This window comes from Ptychodera flava (assembly GCF_041260155.1).
Source record: "Ptychodera flava strain L36383 chromosome 3 unlocalized genomic scaffold, AS_Pfla_20210202 Scaffold_25__1_contigs__length_14229661_pilon, whole genome shotgun sequence".
Classification (NCBI taxonomy): domain Eukaryota; kingdom Metazoa; phylum Hemichordata; class Enteropneusta; family Ptychoderidae; genus Ptychodera; species Ptychodera flava.
The window spans coordinates 8,928,796-8,947,452 of record NW_027248279.1 but is presented as its reverse complement, the minus strand read 5'-3'; the positions used below and the strand labels follow the sequence as shown (position 1 = coordinate 8,947,452).

Here is an 18,657-nt window from a genome sequence, read left to right as displayed (position 1 = left end):
TGTAAAATGGGAGGACAGTGTCATTGACACTATTTTTTCATGTCCTTAGCCAAAACTTAGGCACTTGTCAACTGATTTTATTTACCGATTTTATTCAAACTTAGTAAAGGACATTGACCTATGTCATACATATGCACATTGATTTGTTTTGTGATACAATCCAATATGGCCGCCCTGTGGCCATTTTTTTCCGATTTTTTCATGTCTGGAACCACAACTCAGACATGTATGAAGCGAATTTATTCAAAGTTGGTACAAGAACATTGACTTATTTATACCGGTACATATGTATGTCAATTGGTTTCTCGAGATGGTCCAATATGGCCACATGGTAGCAACTTTGTTATGGTTGTTTCATGTCGAGACCCATAACTCTGGCAAGTCTCAACTGATCTTATTCAAAGTTGGTACAAGGACATTGACTTAAATCATACATATACTTGTTGATTTTTTTAAACAGTAAGATCAAATATCGCTGCATGGCGGTGATTTTGTTACAATTTCCTAATGTACAGAGCCACAACTCGGACATATTTCCACCAGTATCATTCAAAGTTGGTACAAGGACATTGACCTATTTCATACATATGCTCGTCAATTTGTTTCACATCATGTAGCAGTAACATATCAATTATTGAAGTTTCGTAAGTAGGCTGATATGTCAAGAAATACTGCATCAAATTTCATGAAACTTTGTACAGATGTTAAGCTCACATTGCTTTAATATTGAAAAAGACAATTATCAGTGTCATTTTAATTAATTTGTAATTGCATATGTAATGAACTTTCCTAATTAGAGTGATATAGCCACAAATTAATACAACGTCAAATTTGATGAAACTTGATGCAGATGTTGATCTCATAGTGTTGTAAATACTGCATCAAACTTTATGAAATATGGTACCGGTGATAATCTGTTAAGTGTTCAGATTGTATGCAAAAATGTTTTGCCACATCCTGTTGATTAATTCCTAGTTGACTCATTTTATGAACTTTAGGATGGTGGCCTACATTGGTTTTATGTTTTCATCACCATGGAATTCATTCTTGGCCATTGACTTGAGCGCCATCTGTATCAAAGTATTTTTATCACAGATTTAATTAATGAAGAGGACGCTATCCTCTCTGAGGACTTGTAATCAAAGTACCCATTAACAAGTGGGGACTGTGTCATCAACGATGACTTTTTGATTATTATTTTATCTGCAGAGATGGGATTTCTAGTGTAAAATGTTTTGACTGTTATAAAAAATACCACACATTGAGTTTTAAAAACACTCAGTGATAGGAAGTATTTTTTAGAACTTTACAATGAATATTTTTTATCAGTAAATGTTGAAAAAATGATACAATCATGATATAGGGAGTGTTTTCTGATATATTGTATTCAAGAAAATTGAATGAATCATTCTAAAGTTGAATAATTTCAGTACTATTTTTGCAGTGCAGTTTGAGGGAGGTTATGAATTCTGTTTAAATCACAAATACGTAATCTGCCATGTGATTGCCTTAGAGGTTTACCTACTATACTACAGTGTCACTGATATTATGATGTCACTGATATTATACATTTATTGTTATAAGATGATAATTTTTATCCACAGATGTTGGTGGAAGGAAATTAAAAGTATTGTACATTCAGTTTGATTTCAGAACATAAATCTGTGACATGAAATGTTCTCAATCTTGCTGTCTTTTGTTTTAGTGTCTGTGCTGTAGTGAAGTTTAAAGTCTTACTCTATGAAATTACAGACCAAAGGTATCCCAGACCTCTGACAATTATCTCTGTTGGTTAAAGTGTAATTTTCAGTATTATTACTTTGCCACAGTACAGTCATAAGAAGTATCCAGTGTGGTGTTTTGTCAAGCCAACAAAGACAAATCTCTACCACAGTCCCTTTGTGGAGGGACCGTGTCTCTACCAATATTTATTTGTGTATAGATTTAGAAATATCAGTAAATAATTTAGATGCTTCAGTAACTTTGATGCTGTCCTGTAATGTGAAATTATTGAAATTCAACAGAGTTACTCTGGTAAAATGATACTCAGGGAGGGGAAACCTAGCTGTCAGTATTTGACGACATATTGCTCTTCACAAAATGCCAATTAGGGTCTGAACCCAGCTGTGGATCCCTTGATTGGTTAGTTGTTACAAAAACTCTGACCATTCCCAGTACTGTATGTACCTAGCTTTAGATGCATTGGGATGGTTGGCTAATTGCGTTTTTTAAATCCTTTACTATACTGGCCGTACCTGGGACTGAACTGTGTACATAACGCCAAAAATTCTCTTCTGATATGAAAACTGATGACATCATACATACTGAACGGTAGACTTATTTACCAAATATTCAGTAATCTGGTCTTCACTGAGTTGAATTTGATATGGATTTATATCATGCCTTTAGGTTTGAAATTAGAAAATATGATCAGAGAATGTGGAAAAGTTTGGCTGAAAGGTATAGCTGAAACTGAAATGACAGGTACTTATTGTAAAAATGCCACAATGCATAGTGATATTCAGTTTGTCAGTTACATTCTTGTTGTACATCTGTCGTCTGAATCACAGCATGTGGCTTTGTAGAAAGCATATCAGAAATGGTATGTGAAAAGAAAACATTAAGATAAATTCTGAAGTGTGTTTTTATGACCTGAACAAGGCATCACCAACAGATCAGGCAAATAGGTGAGCGTTTTAATATCTTGTTGTCAATGGTCACTGGCTCAATATGACTGCAAATGTAGGAACAGAAAAGAAATGCAATTTTTGTATGATATTCAAAAGTATTTGTCAGAGGAATTGTTTTTATTTCAATATTAAAAACTAAATGTGAAAGTTATGGAAGCAGACAGAAAAATGATATAAGTAAGTGGCTTGAGAAGGAATTAAAGATTTCTCAAACAGGTATTTGCTATTTGAAAATTAACATGGTGGCTTATGAAGGAATTAAAGATTTCTTAAACAGCTGTGTGCCATTTGAAAAACAAATGCATGTAATGTCAGCTTATCAACATTGGAAAAAAATGGTTTCAGTTGAACATCAAATGTGTTTTTGTCACTTGCAAATAATGTGTATTTGGTCACATGATGTTGGTATTTTTTCCACCTCAAACGGCCATACCTTGTTAAATTCCCTCCCACTCCCAACCCCCGCACTTGGACCTCATTGAACTGCCCCCCCCCCCACCAATTTTACAAGTACCTCTAACAACAGAAGCATTAGTGTAATTATAGCAATACTTGCCTACACAACCTCCATGCTACTGTTAATTGCAAGTAGCATGGATTAACAAATCAAAGCTGAGAACAAAGTCTAAAATTTCACCTCTCAAAACAAAATGTGTTTTCACAAATTAGGAAAATAAAACTAAACACTCCATCTGGTACATGTATTCCAAGATAAGAAATTGTCAAAAATCTGCCAAACACTCAAAGAGTAGTTTATCAACTTTTCTGGAGAGTGTCAGATGAAATCTCTATAGTTGGCAACATTCCAACATGTTTACAACAGATTTGCTAGCTGTGGATGTTATGACTTTCCCATGGCTGATTGGCCGATCACTCTCATTTAGCTACTTTCAGTTAAAGTTGTCTGCAAATCCGCTGATTTCATTTGTAATGAGAGGTGCATGTCACACAACTCAACCATGACTAAGGTTTCCAAGTAGAAACTCACAATAGATTTCACTTTAAGCAGCTGTTTTGAACTGCATGATTTGTTCACCAATTTCAAGCTTTATGGACAAACCTTTTGTCTTTGTAAGCATCTTGTCTTTGTGACTTTCAAAAACAAAATTACATCATCACTACCAGGTTACTTCAATGGTCAACAACCCCTTCCCTTCCACGACATGTGAAGAATGGTGGGTTCTAAAACTTGTAGTTATCCGTAATATGGGCTGTAATTGGTACAAAATTTAAGATTGTTGTTTTCTTTGATAGTGACAATTGACAAGGTGTTGTTCTTGCTTTAGTTGAGTCTAAACACTTTATCAATGGGAATGAATGGCTGGCATTTCTTTGATGAGATTAACAGCTTTTTTGTCGGATCAGTGATTCATGTATATCATGTCAAAAAAGTCTTGGTCCATTCTCATTTCTCTCACGGACACTCACAAAGTGTGTAACGTTTGTCTTCCACTGGATATATTCAGCTATAGTTGTTGCTTGCTATCTACCGTTGTGTGTGCAGGTGTTTTCCAAACACCTCCATTTTAGGAAGACTGGAATCGGAGACTGGATCTGGACAATTATACCTGTGAAAGTGCTTGATGTATGCAACTTAGCAAATAGTTGCAAAGTGTGCATACATTTAGAGGGAGTGTATCCAGGGAGTGTATCTCACACTTGTGTGGCTACGTCGTTGTGGTTTGAACTCAGCAAGTGTATTGCTTCTGCAGCGTTAGTTACTAACGTAATTTGTGAAAACATTGAAAGAGTGCGGTGGTGTTGACAGGACTGCTGTTGACTTTCCAGCTTATCCTCAGAAAGTTTGCAGACCAGGTAGGAGACATTGAAAACTTCAATAGTTGTCTTAATGGTGATCAGAGTTAGTGTCTTCCTGTTAAAAAAAACATTAGACTTTAATTGTCTGCCTAGGCAAGTCAGGCAAGCACAGAGACTGGTCAATAGTCAGGTACAATTTGCCGTCACCATAGGAGAATACACTTAGCATCAAAGACTGTTCAACAGTCAGTCACGGCTTGCTTTCATAGAAGTGTTTGCATCAAGTCCTCAGAAGAGCTTGCATCAAGTCTGCTGCGTAAGTTTTTTAATTTCATGAGTTTTCAATCTTTCCCTGTACTTTTCTGTGCCTGTAGCTCTATGAATGCTATTTTCAGGTGTCAATTGTTTGGATTTAATGCATAAACTATGGGAATGTTCCCAGGAATACAACAGCATTTAAATTGATTCTGTTGAAAAGAAACCATTGTAGGATCATAGCTTTAAAATAAGATGCTCTTGACTCAACTGTTGTGTGTGTGCTATTTTGATGAAGTAAAGCATTCATTAGTGAAAGATGATCCTCTTGTGGAAGTAAATACTCAGCTTTGTTGAAAAGCTTTCTCCTTGATACGTCTCAGACATCTGGCAAAATACTATTCAAAAAGATATGAAAATGCTTAAACAAATTGGTTGTGTTGAGTTCAGAAAATCCAGTTTCTGTCTTGTTCCAGGAATTTGTATTGTTGTGAAGGTAGCGTCTGGTCAAAGATTTTGAATTCTTGCTAAACATTCTGTGTGAAGTTTGTATGTAATACATTATAATCACGGGATCTTTGAACTGAAGGAATGGCAAATTGACTGCTTTGAGCAAAAACAATAGTAGTCCTGTGATATGGACAACTAAACGGTGACTTGGACCACTAGATGGCGACTTGGACCACTAGAAGTGTGTACTTTTCCTAAAAGGATTGAAACAACTAAAAGATGCAGAACCAGTAAAAATAGTTTCTTCTCTTTGATCACAGTGGTCAGGCAAAATTAATCTTTTTTTTATTTCGAATCTTGTTAAAAGTTTACAGATTTTTAGGATAGTTTTCTGATGTAAAAAAAAAATCAAGCACTTTAATGAACCAGATATAAACTCATGCAAATGAGCAAAAAGTAAGCAAGCCACACCTACCAAAAACTGATCAGTTCTTGCCATTTGCAAACTGAATCTATGTACGAAATTTGATTCTTATCTGATAAGCCGTTTTTGAGATATTGAGCGCACAGACAGACACACAGACACACAGACAGACACACAGACAGACAGACATCGCTGCGACATATGCTCATGTGTGTGAACACATGAGCAAAAAATGACAGTGTGAGTTGTTGAAGAGGTGGCATCTCAGACAAGAATATGCAAGCAAAATGCAATGTTTTTTTTTCTGAGCCTGGAGTACATAGGAAGGTAATGTTAATACTACAGTGACATATCTGTTGTCCACAACTTTAAATGCATTGATATACCAAGAAGAAAGTAAATTGTTGTGTGAGGGAGCCTCACAAATTTGTTTACCAGCCGACACTACCTGAACAATCTAGGCTACTTGACTTACATTGCACAAAGTATAGCCATACAAACAATAAACACACCATTCTCTTCCAAACTATGCATGAAACCTTATTAGAACAATGGCTGTGAAATATCCAGCTAGGATTACACTGAGTCTGGTATTTATTTCTGATTTGAATTGAGTTTAAAGACAAAACACCAAGAACTGTGGTGAACACAGATTTGGAACAATACCATTTTTTAGAAGAATGTTTGTATTTACTTAATGCTGTATACCAAAGTAAATTACCAACAAAAATGTCCATCAGTTTGGTTTACACTGCTTACACGCATGGACACTTAGACTAATTAGAAATTCTTCACCTTTTCATGTGAATATTTTCTGAGCAGGCAGAGTTTTGACCGAGTTGGCTCACACTCTGCCTCTTGGCTTGTATCTTCAGAATTTGATCTCAAAATCTGTGATTTAGATAATTTATTGAATACGTCAGTACAGGCTAGGTGTTTATCATATAGAAGTGAGCAATTAAATGATAAAAAAGTTGCACTTTTGGTTAAAACTTCTACCAGATTGTTCTGTAGACTGTATTAACCTCAAGAAAAATGAACGTTGAGTTAGATCACAGTGATTGTATAGTGTTTCACCATATTACAATTTTTCATGTCAGAGTTGTGCACATTATCAATGAACATACCATTATTGTTGTTGTTGTTGTTGTTACATTTGTTTGTTTTAGAAAGCTTTCTTGTCCATATGTTGGACATTATAGAAAAAGTAATTATACTGATCAGCTAAAAAAAACTTATTTAACGTTTTATTCATGGAAATACCTCACACACATACTGATTTAGAGTTAGAAACTGGCAGTATGTCTTGGTCAGTAATCGTCTTTCAGAGGATGCTTTCTTTCTCATCCAGTATCTATTATAAAATAGACTTTTCTTTCCTCCGATAAGTACAAGATCTGTTGGAAAAAGCTATTGTGGAGCTCTACATGACTTACTGCTCAGAGAATCAATGCCATAGTTACTGAATGCTACACGCATCAGGCATTTCTCTAAACTGACTAGTTCCCTGATCATTTGTTTCATTCTAAACTGACTAGGGGAGCCATCATTATTTATTGCCGGTGGGGGGGGGGGGGGGTTCACTCAAAACTGGAAGCTAAGGGGGGGTGGGGTGCTCAAAAGTGGAGAACAAGAAAGGGGGGGGGGGGCTACTCAATTTTGTTGATATGTACTAAAGCATTTAGTGAAGTTATGAATTAATACAACAATAATAGTAAAGAACAGCAATATGTGTGCTTGAGATATGTATGTTCATACCCGGTATATGCACACACACACACACACACACACACACACACACACACACACATATATATATATATATATATATAATATATATATATATTATATATATATATATATATATATATATATATATATATATATATATATATATATATATATATATATAATATATATATATATATATATATACCGGGGTATATATCATAATACAGGTGGTTTCAAGTAGAAACTAAAATCTCATTACACTATGTGTTTCACGTTATTGTGATCTTCAGACAAGAATGATCAGTTATTCGTCGTGGCAAGCCTTTAATGTTACATGCTAGTACTGAGTACATTTTTCAGTATTTCCTGATTAAAGATTGATATACTTGCCTTAAAATTCATGAGAAACGTCTGCTTTCAATATTCTACATTGTATAGGTTACCGATAGGGGAAAATGTGTAAAGCAAGCTAATTCTGATCCTATAAAGTTTAAAACCAGTGGAATGCCTTGACAACAAACCCATCTTTTATTGCAGGAAAATAATAATAAATAATAAATGTGAATAAATGTATGTATGTCTGTGGCTATTTTTTCGTTTTTTAAAATGTAATCTTCATTGAAATCAGTGAAGTGGAATATAAGTTTTGGAATACTGTCTCAAATTTCTGTTTCTTTGAGTTATTTATTAGAAAAAAATCTGAAAAAAAATACTCCCCAAGTGCCACCAAATAACACCATTTTAATCTCTATTTTTCAAAAGCTCCGACAACATGAGGGGGGGGACACCCCCTCCTGACCTCCCCCCATTGCGCGGTCGCTTGTGGTGCTTTCACACCACATCTTCGCCCTCTTGTAAAAATATCCTACGGAGAACACTACATGTCATCAGAGCACTGCATACAGACCTGTACATCAGCCCCTGTCACAGCAATGGAACCTCTTTCCGACACAGACCTGTACCACAGGGTTTAATCAGGGTCTGTACAGGGCCTGTCGCAGCAGCAATCCATTTCACTGTATTGATATTTAACTTTCCCAGTTTCTTTTTTTTTTTGGGGGGGGGGGGCGGGTTTCACTCAAAATTCTGTAGCAGAGAGGGGGGTTACTGAAACATGTCATGGTTGGCAGGGGGGGGGGGGGTTACTCGAAATTTTGGAGTTTCTAAAGCAATGCCTCCGACCCCCTCCCCCAGGCCGTAAATAATGACAGCTCCCTAGTTCCCTGATCAAAAAAGGAAAGCAATTGAAAATGCTAGCGGACTGAAGAAAATAATAGCCACTTTTGAAAAAGAAAGCTATTTCTATCAAGTTGTCGTTTAGTATTGTGAACATCTGAAATTCGCAAATGTTTCTTTCTCTTGATGAGCAGATCTCTGAGGCAAAAAATGTTATGTATTTTTCTTTTTGTGTTGTAGTGTCAGATATATTCACTTTTAGGATCTTTTCCTTGCTGTATAATGTTGAAAAGTCTTCAAGGACAAAGACTAGGATGTAACACTCTGGACGATTAAACTCTGGTAGACCAGTCTATTTCTTTGGTAGACCAGCCTATTTCCCCTTGTAGATCAACCTTTTTCTTTGGTAGACCAGCCTTTCTCTGGTAAACCAGTCTATTTCTCAGGTAGACCAGTCTATTTCCCATGAAGACCAGTCTATTTCTCTGGTAGACCAGTCTATTTTGCCAGGAGATCAGTGTGTTTTTCTGTGTAGACCAGTCCGTTTCTCTGGTAGAACAGTGTATGAATATTATGTACAACATGCACACATACATGTATCCATACCAACGAAATTGATAGAATCTTTCTTTCAGCTGTATATTGCCACAAAATTCATTCTATAAACCATGCACATGTACATGTTGACAAATCACCCATCTCTATATTGCCACAAAATTCATTCTATAAACCATACACATGTACATGTTGACAAATCACCCATCTCTATATTGCCACAAAATTCATTCTATAAACCATGCACATGTACATGTTGACAAATCACCCATCTCTATATTGCCACAAAATTCATTCTATAAACCATGTACATGTACATGTTGACAAATCACCCATCACAAAATTCATTCTATAAACCATGCACATGTACATGTTGACAAATCACCCATCTCTATATTGCCACAAAATTCATTCTATAAACCATGCACATGTACATGTTGACAAATCACCATCTCTATATTGCCACAAAATTCATTCTATAAACCATGCACATGTACATGTTGACAAATCACCCATCTCTATATTGCCACAAAATTCATTCTATAAACCATGCACATGTACATGTTGACAAATCACCCATCTCTATATTGCCACAAAATTCATTCTATAAACCATGTACATGTACATGTTGACAAATCACCCATCTCTATATTGCCACAAAATTCATTCTATAAACCATGTACATGTACATGTTGACAAATCACCCATCTCTATATTGCCACAAAATTCATTCTATAAACCATGCACATGTACATGTTGACAAATCACCCATCTCTAAGATGATGATAAATTCAGCACCATTTGTAGGAGAAATTAAAATTCTCCTTAGTAAAACTCCATAGTTCTGTTATGACTCCACTGTTGCCTTGACTCCACTGTTGCCTTGACTTCACTGTTGCCACGACTCCAGTCTTCATGCAGAGAAAGTGTTCTTCCACGTCTGTTGTGAAATGTTTGAAGTCTGTATAAACAGGTTTGAGCTTTTCTAAAATCCTGGTATCACTTCAACAATCTGTAAACTGAGTCTCATTAAACAAACTGTATATTACAGAAAGTTTACATTGAAAAATTTTGTCAGAGTTAAATTGTTAGGTGAATGCAGTGAACTCTATCTACTGCCCCTAAATGCATTTAATTGTTCTGATGTGATGAGAAGATTTGTAAACATAAAGGTTGTAAGTTTAGAAATCAACTGAAGGAAAGGTCAAAGGTCATTATTTTAAGTGCTGTGTCAGTTTACAGTGTTAAAGGATGGTAGTTAATATTGATTTTCTGACATTTGATGTTTACTGTTTGGTTGCTATGCTACTGGATAAAGCTACTCTGTAGATTGGTCACTTGTGTCAAGATTTATAAAAACTTCGTGACATTCAAAAAACAGTTTCATTCTTTTAGGACAGGAAAGATGTGAAAGATTTCATGAATTAGAAAGATTTGGATTTGAATCTTTTCATGGACTCATAAACCTCTCTTGAATTAGATCTTTTAGCAGAGTTGGATATTTTGCTAATTATCTTTTAGTAGAGCTGAACACTTTGCAAATTATCTTTTAGCAAAATTGGACACTTTGCAAATTAGATCTTTTAGTAGAGTTGGATATTTTGCAAATTAGATCTTTTAGCAGAGCTGGACACTTTGCAAATTAGATCTTTTAGCAGAGTTGGATATTTTGCAAATTATCTTTTAGTAGAGCTGAACACTTTGCAAATTATCTTTTAGCAAAGTTGGACACTTTGCAAATTAGATCTTTTAGCAAAGCTGAACACTTTGCAAATTGTCTTTTAGCAAAGTTGGACACTTTGCAAATTAGATCTTTTAGCAGAGTGGAACATTTTGCAAATTATCTTTTAGCAAAGTTGGACACTTTGCAAATTAGATCTTTTAGCAAAGTTGGACATTTGCAAATTTGATCTTTTAGCAAAGCTGAACACTTTGCAAATTATCTTTTAGAAGAGTTTGACACTTTGCAAATTAGATCTTTTAGGAAAGTTGGACACTTTGCAAATGATCTTTAAGAAGAGTTGGACACTTTGCAAATTAGATCTTTTAGCAAAGCTGAACACTTTGCAAATTATCTTTTAGAAGAGTTGGACACTTTGCAAATTATCTTTTAGCAGAATTGGATATTTTGCAAATTATCTTTTAGCAAAGTTGGACACTTTGCAAATTAGATCTTTTAGCAAAGCTGAACACTTTGCAAATTATCTTTTAGAAGAGTTGGACACTTTGCAAATTAGATCTTTTAGGAAGATTTGACACTTTGCAAAAGATAGGAAAAAAGAAGAATGTAGCAAAATGGAGTTCTGTACAAAGTTGACGGCAATATTGCTATGGCAAGGTTTTCATGTAGACTTGGAGTAAATGTAGTCCTTTTATAATGGCTTGGTTTATTTATCTGCCATGATTTATGAGTCTAAGGAGCAAAGGGATAGAGGGTGTATGTTGAGTGAAAACTTAATGGCCATTGGAATGATTCTGAAATGGAAATCAACTTTTAATTTGTGGTATATTAGTGTACTCTTGGCCATTTGTGGTGTATTAGTGTACTCTTGGCCATTTCCTGTCAGCCAATTACATGTATTACTTGTAATGTTTCTGTCTCCTTAGCCTTTTCCTACAAACTTACATTGTATATGTGGAATTCCTGTGGAGAATTGAGAATTCACTGTTATGCCCAATTCACTCAACAATTCATGTATCCAGTTTTCGTTTATAATAAGTAGTGTCGGTGATTTCTCATTCACGATTACCCTTGCCAAGAAATCTTTCTGAATGTTGAAATTCTTGATATGAATTTTTAGATTCTTAATTCAGTAATATATGGAGATTGTTGGTGTGAATTATAGATCTTGATATCAATTTTTAGATGCCTGATGTGAGTTCTTGAGAATGTTGATGAATAGGAAAGATAAACAACATAGACTTCCATCATGTCTTTGTCAAACCGATCATAAGGGGATATAAAGACCGATTAGAACAGTGTGGGCATGTTAAACCTCGTGAGAAAAATTAATGAAAAAAATGCTATTTCTCAGAGAAGATTTAAATTTTCCTCTATACCATTCATTCAGACTTTATATTTTGGAATGAAGTAAAGATTTTTTTTTTATTTTCTCTGTTTTACAGTTACAACTTTTGTTCCTGCAATTTATTGTCTTCACCATAAAATGCACAGATTCTACGAATATTGTCCATTGAAATATTGACAGGTGTAGAAAGGAAATGTCTCATGTCCTGATCAAAAAATTTTAAATTTGAAAAGTTGATTGTAGCTTGCCCCCCCCCCCCCCTTGCTCCCCCCAATAAAAAAACACAAAAGAAAGAAATTCACAGTTATCAAAGCAGTAAAGATCTGAATTGCTGGAGAGCTTTACAGTAGCTTCACATCAACTAACAAATGTGTGTTGTATCTTCCCACCCCTGTTTTCAATGCAAAAATCCATAGACCCTAAAAACTATGAGAAATCAATAGACTCTAAAAACTATGAGAAATCCATAGACCCTAAAAACTATGAGAAATCAATAGACTCTAAAAACTATGAGAAATCCATAGACCCTAAAAACTATGACAAATCCATATACTCTAAAAACTATGAGAAATCAATAGACCCTAAAAAGTATGAGAAATCCATAGACCCTAAAAACTATGAGAAATCCATAGACCCTAAAAACTATGAGAAATCCATAGACCCTAAAAACTATGAGAAATCCATAGACCCTAAAAAGTATGAGAAATCCATAGACCCTAAAAACTATGACAAATCAATAGACTCTAAAAACTATGAGAAATCCAAACTACCAATTAAAAACAATACGTTGATTCTAAATGTGAAATGTATGTTATGCTAATTTAGATTTCTCAGTTCACATGAAATGACTAGTATCAATGCTTAGAATAATCTCACTCAGAATAATCTTACTTCATATACATTCCATTGATCAAAACCTTAATCCCGTAATCCTGTGTTGCTAATCTTTTTTTCAATTGGGTAGTACCCTATAGCTCTGATACGCTATCGGCAAATAAGAATGAAGAAATCAATGTTAATGTTCTCATGACCTTGTAATATTTCCATGGTAACTGCCAGAGGGGTTCAAATAAGTGCATCTTCAAGTTAGTTTCAGGAAGTGTCATTTACAGAGCTCATTAGCCCAAGGGATACTCTGATGAGAAACACAGATGAAGATTTTAGGATTAGACTTCCACTTTTCTTCTTTTGATTTGTTCTCAGGAAATAGTTTATCCAGTGGTTTTTGATCTCAACAATCACTCTTGATTTACATTAATTTGAAGAAAACCAGACTTCAACAGATGATACAGGTAAGTTTTCTAAAACTGTTACATGTGGAGTTTATGCAGATTATTTACCAAACAACATTGTTATATGTGTATTGAAGTAGAAATTGTATGTCTATTTGCATAAATATGTGAGTATTTATGAAGTCAGCTTGTCCACATCATCTTTATTTCTATTTGTATACTTCACTTTGAAAACAAATACTAACTTGAGAAGTTTGAATCTTGTAGAAATTACAAGTTACAAAAATTTATAGCTTACATGGATCCCAAATTCAAATAACAATTAGCAAATCTCTAATTGAGAAAGTTTGGACTGACACAGGTTAAATGGCATGTAGAGCTATAAGACAGTTACGATAACGGACAGATTGGCCCGGATAACACCACAGACTGACAGACAGAAAAACAGACAGACAAATAGACAGACACATAAATGTTCATTGATTCTATTTATTTTCCCAAGTACAGCTAAATTGTTTAAAAATCAGATGAAACATTTTTTATAAAAATTATGTTTGAACAGCTTTATTCTCCACCTGCAATCATCTTGGATTGTCATTGTAAAATAAAAAAGACAACAGATTTCAGTCAAGAAATGTTGTCTAACAAGACCATTAGTTTGTGGTTTTTTAACCACCAATACTCCGAAGATGAAGAATTTCAGTGTGCGTTCCTCTGTGATTGAGATTTGATTTCATCTCTGCTTGCGTGCAACTCTGTAAAAATCTTAAAGTGTGTGTATTGAACGGTTCCTTTCTGTCTCAAAGGCAATTTGATGTTGTTAGACTTGTCAAACGTTTACTTGGGTGTAATTTGTAGAGGGGACAGTATGTCGCCACACCAAAATAGCTGTCTTTTATGTGATGTAATTAGATTTGAAAGGAGAAAGGTTTTCTTTCTGTGTGAACAGAGTCTTAAGTGAACTGCGTTGTCAGGTAGCTTCCTCTCTGCTAGACTAGGGTTATTAGAAGTCTCTGAGTGTGATATTGGTAATGCTAGAGTGGGAGGGATAGAAGGCTTGAGGGGCAGCCTGCTAATGGTTGGATGGGAGGGGTAGAGGGTTGGTAATGAAGAAGTGGGAGGGACAGAGATGGTGAGGGGAGGGGACAATTCATCTCTACTGATTGTATCACGCCACATGGGTATTAAGGAATTGTAATGTGGAAAGTAAAGGCAATATCATGCATTGATCTGCTCATAAAATGCCAGTAAATCTTGATTCAAAATTGGCAAGTCTTAAATTGGTGTCAGATATTTTGTAACCGCCAGGATATATATGTTGACAGCTTATGGAGTCTTAGATCCCAGGCTGGTAGACTTGAGTCCAGTAATTTGTGTGTCACACTATGTAAGTACAAAACTGACTCCATAAATATTCAATCACTATTCTACCTGACAGCTCCTGTAAATTCACATTGATCACCTTTTCATAGATGTTTTGTGTTTTTTAAAGACAGAGTCTGCTCTTCAATATTTTGTCGAGTCAAACAGTGTACCGCATATCAAAGTATTATGGTAGAATGGCGACACATTGGAGACATTGTGTACCACTTGTCAGGGACAGGATGGTGATTCAACCAACAGTAATAACCCTTGAGGAAGTTAAAATTTTATTAATTTATGCAATATTATGTTGAGTGTTTCAATATTTACAACTTTGATACAATGTTGCCATTGTTATTACATAAAATGTGCCATACCTTTAATTTTATCCATATATAGACGTCTTTCTTGTAAAAGACAACTTTTAACAAAGTTTTCATAAACAGTTGATGTGGTATGGTTTTGTTGAACTTGTGATTGAGAAGGCCAGGTGTTGTGTCTGCTTTAAGTTCTATCAGGCTGACATTTGAGGATAGATGTGTGTGGGAGTCATTCTTCAAAATAGAAAGAACCGTACTGTCTCCAGACATGAAGTATGGAGATCAACAGAGCAGAAAGGTGAAAAGGCCGTTTTCTCTATAACGAGTGATTGCTGAGAAAATTGCAAGGTGGGAAATTCTTTTGCTCGAGTCTTATCTTGGAGCCAAATTTTTTGAAAAAGGAAGCAGTTATTTGTTGTAAAGTGTTGAGGTACAGGGGAAGTGTCTCCGTGTGAACAAAAGTGGTCTTTGATGTGGCTAAGAGTAGAGCCAACTGAGCATTTGGTCAGTTAGTGCTACCCCACTGACAGCAAATTACAAATTGAAAAAAGGTCTGTTCTGTACCATACCGGAGTTTCCGCTCGGATGCTCCAGCTATTGAACCAGTACTGACTGGGATACTTGTAAGGAAGGAGGACTGGGCTTATGGAGTTATGCTTGGTGGAGGCACACAATGTCGGAATTCACAAAAGAACCATAGCATCATCAGTAATGGTCAAAGTAAATATTAGGAGTATGACAAAGATTTTGAATGCTTGTGGCTTTTTATCTACAAAGCAGCAGTATATCGCCCATCACTTTCCATAGGAATGTTACAACAATGACACATTGCAAAAGAAATCTAGTGTCATTAAAATGATAGACACTGAGAGTAGGGCTATAGCAAACTGCAACAACTCATCCCATATATCAAAGCATAGAGCTGACAAACCCTCCATATAATCAAATGGCCAATCCGACTAGGGACATCAATGGATGCACAATGTCCCCGCATGAACTTTGAGATAATTCTTTGAATAAGATTTGAAGACTTTTACCATTGACACACGAAACAAGAGTGGTTTACATACTGCTTGATGAAGCAGAGAATAATTGATTTTTTTTTTGCCCTAAATGACAGTTTAGGTCACAGCATGAACCATGTAATCCATGACACAGAGACAGAGACATAGAGACACAGACAGAAACAGAAACAGAGACAGAGACACAGTCATAGACAGACTGAGACGGAGACACAGTCACAGACACAGAGCGCACACTCAGATCTGAAAAATTTCCAAAGTTGCATTGGATACTGTTTGAGTTACCATGGAAACTCTCCACAGTGTGTGATACTATAACTTGGAATGTGCTATACTGTCATGCATCTTGTTTTCATATTTAAATTTTATTTTATTCTCATATTTGATTTCTTGAGGTAAAAATTAAAAATAGTCAATGTGAGGATTATGTTGGAGTCAGAATTCAAAATCAGAAACAAAGACTGTTGCAAACCTTGAACTCTTGGTTTAATTGTGACTGTCAATACTTAGAGTTGTAAAGTGTGACATGATCTCCCATTAAGCAAAAGGTATTGAAAAATTTTTGCAGATAATATTTGAAACTAGATCTACTATGAAGGTGATCATTTTGCAGTTAAGAAAGTTTCACCAGTGTGTGATTGGAGAAAGAGTTGCAAAGTCTTTGGTTGTTTATCTGAAAGTTTCACCAGTGTGTGATTGGAGAAAGAGTTGCAAAGTCTTTGGTTGTTTATCTGAAAGTTTCACCAGTGTGTGTTTGGAGAAAGAGTTGCAAAGTCTTTGGTTGTTTATCTCAATATAGTGTTGGAATCATTTCAAAGTTTTTTAAAACAGACATTGTTCACACTGATAGCATTGGAAAGTAACAATCAACTCCGCAAAAACTCATCTGACATTGTTTGAATTTCAAAAAAGCTACAATTACTATTTGTTTGTCATTGCAAGTTTGGTATCTTCTATGCAGCTGGTCTTTTCCTTATAATGTCGGATAAAAATCAAAATGACTGTAATTGCGATGATGGTAAAACGGGGTTCATTTAATCTTTTGATCTGATTCAGTGGATGACATTGAATGCAAATCTTACTTGAAGCACACAAGTCACTGTTCTGATGTTGACCAGATCTGAAGAAAAGCCGTACAACTTGTTTACAACAAAGCTGTTAATAGCTGTTCATATCGTAGCCTGATTGGCATACCACTAACAATCAAGGCACTTTACTGGTGAGCTGCTCAATTAACTGGGCCAATTACATTTACATATTTAATTGACTGACCAATGGTATTGTGATTCACCAAAGAAATGAACAACGCTGGAGGTCTCTCATTCTCTAAAGTAATTCACTGTCAATGCTTTCTTAATTAAACAGCCCAACCAACTCAACATTTTTTTTAACGAGATTTTTATTAAGACTCACTGCAGCAAGTTTTTCATCATCAAATATTGCCATTTTTCTTTCCATATCTCTTGTGTCAGCGGAATTCAGTGGAATACTAGTGACCACACACTGTAATTAGAGTATGGAACTGTTAATGAATTCATAGAGAATTCAATTTTGAAAACAATTGCAGAGGAAATGAGAAAAGATAAACATACTGTTTAAGACAACAGATGAACTGTTCAATGCAAGCATATTATTTGTCTGCAAAACTTTGCATTCCAATGCTCAAATTAATACCATCTCTGTTATATTTCATTCCTTGCTTATCTATGCAATGTTTATTACTCCAAGGATTTTGATACAAACACCAAACTAGGTGAATGTCTGAACTCTATGATACTACCATGCTAGTGAATGTCTGTCTACAGTATGGTACTATCATACCAGTGAATGTCTGAACTCTATGGTACTACCATACCAGTGAATGTCTGAACTCTATGGTACTACCATACCAGTGAATGTCTGAACTCTATGGTACTACCATGCCAGTGAATGTCTGAACTCTATGGTACTACCATACCAGTGAATGTCTGAACTCTATGGTACTACCATACCAGTGAATGTCTGAACTCTATGGTACTACCATGCCAGTGAATGTTTGAACTCTACAGTATGGTACTACCATGCCAGTCATCAGTTCATCCATAGAATTGTCTATTTCTTTTTATGCTTCATATTTTCCTTGCATTGTTTATTCTGAAGTATTCTCATATCTTTATATGAAAGCAGAGTTACTTTGTATTTTATTTTCCAATTCAAATTCTTTGCCATTTGGTTACTAAAATCTTCTATTCAGATGTTTGTGTGTTTGTTTATTCACAGCCAACTTCTCCAATGCTGCTGAAACCCATCTGTTATAATTCTTTACCATAATTGCATTGTTGCCAAGGATACACCTTCAAGGTTGTGTGTTCCCTTCAGACATTGTGTGTGCATTCAAAAATCATTTTACAAAGCTAAACCTGTTAAAAATCCAAACCAATTTCTTTTAACATTTCTGAAAAGGTCAAACGTAAAAATACCTGTGTGCATTTTTAGATAGTTCATCATTATTTGCCCTGGCTAACTTTTAGCAGCCATACTACATCAATCTTTTCTTTCCATTAACTTTCTTTCGTACAACTTTATTCCCTTCTTTGAATTAAATGGTTCACTCACATACATCTTATTCAAGAAGTGTTCCAAAGTCATTCATTAATTATGAAGTTGTTTTCTT

General features: G+C 35.2%; 1 protein-coding gene across 10 annotated transcripts in view; it reads left to right on the top strand.

The window, feature by feature from the left end:
- LOC139125284 (cell adhesion molecule-related/down-regulated by oncogenes-like) overlaps positions 1–18,657 on the top strand; it is a 235,847-nt gene that overhangs the window by 113,393 nt on the left and 103,797 nt on the right. For 7 of the 10 annotated variants that reach the window (XM_070691381.1, XM_070691367.1, XM_070691369.1 and 4 more), the window contains one exon: positions 13,272–13,360. The exons of 1 other annotated variant lie outside the window; for it this stretch is intronic. The gene's annotated coding sequence lies outside the window, so the exon portion shown is untranslated. Of the gene's footprint in view, positions 1–4,104; positions 4,506–4,611; positions 4,765–13,271; positions 13,361–18,657 lie in introns of those variants that run through there. 2 more of the 10 variants (XM_070691376.1, XM_070691377.1) reach the window with 2 other exon arrangements.